Genomic DNA, 6413 nt, shown 5'->3' with positions numbered 1-6413 from the left:
TGGCTGTAGACCAGGCTGGTCTCGAACTCACTGTGATCCACTTGCCTCTGCCTCCCGAGTGCTGGCATTAAAGCTGTGTGCCACCACCCCCGGCCTCAGACTACACCTTCTAATACACAACTGTCTCATTAGCCATCTCATTAGCACGTATAATAAAGCAGAGGCATCTGTGGGTGAATTTTTACCCATCCTCTTCCTTTAATAAGGACAAGACTGCCCAGCTGTGTGTGCTTTTGTTTTTTCAAGTCAGGGTTTCTCTGTGTAGCCTTGGCTGTCCTGGACACACTCTGTAGACCAGGCTGGCCTGGAAGTCACAATGATCCGCCTGCCTCTGCCTCCAGAGTGCTGGGATTAAAGGCATGCACCACCATGTTGGCGTTGCTCAGCTGTCTTAATGCTTTCAGTAGGAATTATAGTTATATTAACAGCATAGCTCTGTGCATGCTACAGATGCCAGCTCAGCCGCACAGCTCACTCACACAAAGGCCTTAGTCACCTCTCCTTGTAGGCATTTGAACTACTGCCCTTTCCTACATCGTCCCCTTTGTCAGCATGAAGCAGTCAGAACAGTCTGTGTCCCCCAGGCCCCTACAGCAGTTACATGGGTGACCTCTTCTGAGAGTGAGGAATGAGGGACCAGGAGGTAGATGATCCCCGACAGGCAGATGATGGAGGAAGGGACCAGGAACTGTTCATAAACACGACTAACTTTCCCCACGTCAGGGAAAGGACTGAAAGACTTTTCCTCCCACCAGCGGGGACCTGCCTGCCTGCCTGCCTGCCTGGCCCAGGCTGACAAGGTGCGTTCTAGGTATGTCCTAAACATGTGAACCAGCAGCTATGGACACATCAACTTCCCCTTCGTTGCCTAAGGTAACCAGCCCAAAGTTAAGGGAAGGGAACACATTGAAGGTCACAAACCCACTCAAAACCCCATCCTCCAGAGGAAAAACTGGGTTCTGTTCCCTCTCTGCTCTTCAAACAGTCTGTGTGCTTTGCTGTATGTGTGTGTCTGTCTTTTGTCTGTGTGTCTTTAAGTATGCATCGGTGTTTGTCTGATGTGTATGTGTGTGTGAGAGTGTCTGTGTATGTATGCATGCATGTTTGTCTTTGCATGTGTGCATGTGTGTTCCTGAGTGTGTCTGTGTGTATGTGTGTAAGAGAGAGAGAGCTCATGCAAACTGCATATCTCTATTCTCTATTCACTTTTAAAATTCTTCTCTCTTACATCCCAACTACAGTTTCTGCTCCCTTCGCTCCTCCCAGTCACTCTCTCCCAGGTTGGTCTCGAACTCACAGTGATCCACCTGCCTCAGCCTCCCCAGTGCTGGGATTAAAAGCGTGTGCCACCACCACCGGGCTGGTTTGTAAATGTTTTGTTGAAGTTTTTCTGCATATTCATAAGGACTTTTTTGTTTGTTTGTGTTTTGGATACAGACCCAGAGGACCAATCTTGGGGGCCAAGGTGGATGTGGTGCCAACCTCCCCTCCAGTGCACCTCAAGCACATGACTTTGACCTTATTGGGGTCCAACTTGGGTGGCATGGTGGAAGATGAACCTAGATTCAGAATGACCAGAGTAAGTTCCACCGTAGCCTCCTCCAAGCCTTCTTGCCCACTCAAGTGAGATGTGTTTTTCAGATGATCCCTATGACACACAGAAAGCTCATCAAAGCTATGCTGTCATCAAGGACCAGCACAGAATGTAAAGTATAATAACCGAGAAATGGCTTTCAAAATGGTGACAGATTTGGGAATAGCTAGGTATGACATACTGCTCTTACAATCCTGAAACATGGAACTGTACTAAAATGTAAAACTGAGCTCTTAAAATGGGCCATTTCTGCCAGGCCTGGTGGCACACACCTTTAATCCCAGTACTCAGGAGGCAGAGGCAGGCGGATTGCTGTGAGTTCGAGGCCAGCCTGGTCTACAAAGGACAGCCAGGGCTGTTACACAGAAAAACTGTCTTGAAAAACCTAATGTAAATAAATAAATGCCATTTTCCAGTTAATACTTCTGAAGATGTGAAGTCTATTAAGTACTGTAATCATGTGTTGGGAGAAAAATGTGGTTATTCCCTAGTTAGAAAACAGTCACTGAGTTAAGAAACCATTTCCTTCCTATTTTAAGACAATCCAGGCTGGAGAGATGGCTCAGAGGTTAAGAGCACTGTCTATTCTTCCAAAGGATCTGAACTCAATTCCCAGCAACCACATGGTGGCTCACAACCATCTACAATGTGATCTGATGCCCTCTTCTGGTGTGTAGGCACATGCAGGTAGAATACTGTATAAATAATAATTCTTTAAAAAAAAAAAAAAAAGGACTGATAATGCATACACAGCCAGGCTCGGTGGAGCCTGCCTTTACAAATCCCAGCTCTGGTATATCCAAGTTCCAGGATATCCAAGGGAACATAGAAAAACTATCTCAAAAGAAAAGAAAAATCCATGGGCAAGTCAGACCATAGATCAAAATTTTGACTTTGAACTAAGTCTCCTAATTTACCTACAACTTTGAAACATAAGTTGTTTGGTTAGCTGCTCTACCTTAAACTTTAAGTGACAAGCTGGGAAATGGCAAAAATATATTATATAAAATACTCCAAGAATAAAAACCAAATAGCAGAGTCTATTCTGTAAAAGGAATTAAAGGTGTGAGTACCGGGTGGTGCAAGCCTATAGTCCCAGCACTTGGAAGGCAGAGGCAGGTAAGAGAAACCCTGTCTGGGGATGGGGGTAGGAGTGCGGGTGCATGTGAGCAGCATGGGCCTTCTCATACCCTGCAGATACACACATCCTCAGAAGAGCTCTCTAGGGTCTAGGAAACTATCATATACTAAAGTTATGTAGTTGTCTTGGGAGATTTTCACATGCTGGCACTGTGTAGGTTAATATTAAGAGCCAACACTTATCAGCCAGGCCTGGCAGTGGACACAGCTTTACTCCCAGCACTCAGGAGGCAGAGGCAGATGATCTCGGTGAGTTCAAGGCCAGTCTAGAACTACAAAGAACCTGGTCACACACACACACAAAATCAACACCTGTCACGGTTACCATGAAGTAATTTCGCACAACTAAAATTCTGATTCACACTGGCACTAGTTGCTATCAAATTGATGGAAGTTATTTTCGCTGTCACAAAGATTTCCTCAAATCAGAGTGGTAGGCAAATACCTTTTACTCAGCTGTCAAAACAGGTATTTGTCACAAGTTTCCTGTTCTACAAGCTGTGGCTACAGGATACAGAATTCTAGTAGTCTACCTAGCTAATCAAGTCTCTAAGACAAAAACTCTGAAAGTCCTGTCCTTTCTTAGACCTATGGCCATAACTCACCTGTCTTCCTTCAAAGTTGGCTTTGCCCAGTTGGGAGATATGGCTACAATTGGTATGTGGAATTACAACTTGAATATACCATTACTTTAACAAGTGTGGATGTTACCCAGGGAGAACTATCCAACAACTTAATCATTTTTATTAACATTACATTTTCCTTAAGCCACTTGTGCATGATTTACAGTGCTGAAATGGAATTGGGGAGTAACATGGGTAAACACTGGACTACACCCCTACATTCCCCCACCCTTTTTTTTTTTTTTTTTTGGTTTTTCAAGACAAGGTTCCTCTGCTTTCACAGACTCAGGTGCCTTCAAACTCACAAGAACCTGCCTCCGCCTACCTGAACTAAAGGCTTCTGCCACTATGCCTGGCTCCCCATGCATTTTGAAAACCTGACAAATGCCCAGGAAACAAGAGCAAAACGCCCACCTCTATACACCCAAGTTCCAATTCTCTCCTACACTAAGTGCTCCATTCCAAAGCTATAAAGCAGACTTGTATCTCATGTGCTGACAGTGGTTCAGCATCTCTAGCACTCACGTAAGAGCATTACGTGGGCCATGCCCCTCTAAGGGGTAGAAACAAGAGGCCACTGGTGGCTGATGTCAAGTCTCACAGCTCCAGAGACAGCGGTTTCCCAGCACCAACATGGCGGTTCACAACCATCTGTAACCACAGTTCTGGGATCTGCTGCCCTCTTCTGACACCATGTACACACATGGTTAATAGACATTCATATATGTAAAATAACCTGCCTCCCCCCCCCCAAAAAAAACAATAAAAGGACAGTTAGCATTTCTCTCTGGTTCTTTATGTGTCCCACCCCACCATGTGCCCATATACACTCAACACACACATACACAACAGTCTAACTTTGAAACCAGCTTTAAGACCTTGACTTTTCACCATGTTAGGTCTCAAAGCCTGACCAGGCCTCCACTTTCTTGGGACTTTCAACACTGAAAATTCAAATGTGAAACTTATTGCTGTCCGTTTTAGTCTCCTTTCTCTATAAACATTTGGAAAGCATTTACCCACATTTAGGTTTATGTTGACAAATACCCTTTTTTCACTTATAGTAGATCGATTCCCAACCTAATGCTGCAACCCGTTTGATGGTGCTGTGGTGACCCCCAGCTATGAAGTTATTTTCCTTGCTACTTCCTAACTTTAATTTTGCTACTATGAATCATGGTGTAAATGTTTCCAAATGGTCTTGGGTGACCTCTGTGAGGGTCATTTTAACCCCAAAGGAGTCTCAACCCACTGTGGTAGATTAAACTACAGTACTGTAGATATAACTTGGCTTTTTAAATAATCACGATATTCTTCCAAAAACTAAAACCCTGCAACTCAGAATGAACATTGTATTACAAAATTGCTCTTGTCACCTGTGAAGTGCAACGATCTGAGGGCAAGGCACATTAGACTAATTAGATACAGCCCCTTTACATATACACCATGATTTACTGGCTTTTGAATAGCTTTTTTTTTTTCAGTTATCAGGACACTTTACCTTGGAAGTGTTTACATGTAAATTCAATGTTTTCTTGGTCATAGGATTATGAATTAAGTGTCAAAAATTCAAATCCCACACCATTGCTACAGCTGCGTTTTCTTCATATTAAGGTCAGCTAATGAGAAAAAAACACAGTATGGCCAAGCCATTGTCTCCCATGCTGGATTAAACATGTTGACTATAATGAACAAACCAGGATAATAAATTCAGTGCTTTCATACCAGGCACATAATTGCCAATATTAAACTTTGAACTGATTTGATTAAATTTCATTTCTCTCAGTCAGGTAGTGGTGGTGCATGTCTTTAATGCCAGTACTCAGGAGGCTGGTTACTCAGACTGAACAGTTTTATCAGAGTTCACATTAAAACCCAAGACCGTATCACGATTCTGAGGGGGGCAGGGGAAGAGACAATAAAAGCCATTTTATATTATGTACTATGCATACTGGAGCCAAAGGCAACCCAACTCGCCCTCTACAGGCTGCCCTCCCCGCCCCACTAGAGTTTCTCTGTGTAGCCATGGCTGTCCTGGACTCTTGTAGACCAGGATGGCCTCAAATTCAGAGATCAACCTGTCTCTGCCTCCCAGCGTGCTGGTATTAGTCGTGTCCCACTGTGCCCAGCACCGCTCAGCTTTATGTTATAAAAGAAAATGTTTACAGTGAATAAGATGCAAAAAGCTTGTATGCTACATATACATAGAATATCATCTTTTTTAAGAAATAGAATGTCTGTGTGTGCATAAAAGAACCACATTTTTTATAGCCTACTAGGCAGAAAAATGTAAGGGTAAGCAAGTAACTAACACAAGCCTCAAAGCCTGTTCGTACCTATAGCCTTAGACTGTTGGGTCTTAATGTGGTACTATGTCCCAAATGACTGGAGCACTTCACATGGATAGTTACAACCCTTCATTATATCCTCAGCTCGTAGGAAGGCAAACACTACATAAAAGAGTCAAGATAAATGCTTTCCTGTTTTTAGTAATTCTGAGGCACAGGTTATGAATCCAACGAAAAACAGCCTGGGCTCTAAACAGAAACTGATATAATCAGTCGTTCCATGTCAAAATTTAAAGTTAACATTTATCTCTAAATGATTTTTATTCATATATATTGGTACACATGATGACCATGGCTCAAGAAAATTGTATTTTAATACAATTTAAGAGTATTTGTGGATGTTGCTATTAAGCAAATAACTGTAATAAAAAAAAATCAGATTTTCTTTCCGTCAAATTCCTGGTTTAATAAGGAATTGTTTATTTTGAGAAAAAGATCCCAAACAGGCTGTTCACAAAAATAACCCATGGTATTAACTTTAGAAAACAAATATTAAGACTATTACACTATTTTCCTGTAAGATGCATTTGACATGCCAACTCCCAGACACAAAAATACATGGTTACATTCGTGTTGAACAGCCCCGCTTATGTGAGGGAAACACACACCTCTAATGCAAAGCTGCTCTCAGGGTTACAAGTAATGAGATGCCTCTGCAGTTAGGGAAGCAACTACTAAATCATATGGGTGGGAAGAACTGTACTCCCT

The sequence above is a fragment of the Acomys minous genome, assembly GCF_964271855.1.
Source record: "Acomys minous genome assembly, chromosome: 18".
NCBI classification, from domain to species: domain Eukaryota; kingdom Metazoa; phylum Chordata; class Mammalia; order Rodentia; family Muridae; genus Acomys; species Acomys minous.
The sequence above is the reverse complement of the archived record's forward strand: the minus strand, read 5'-3'. Positions refer to the sequence as shown.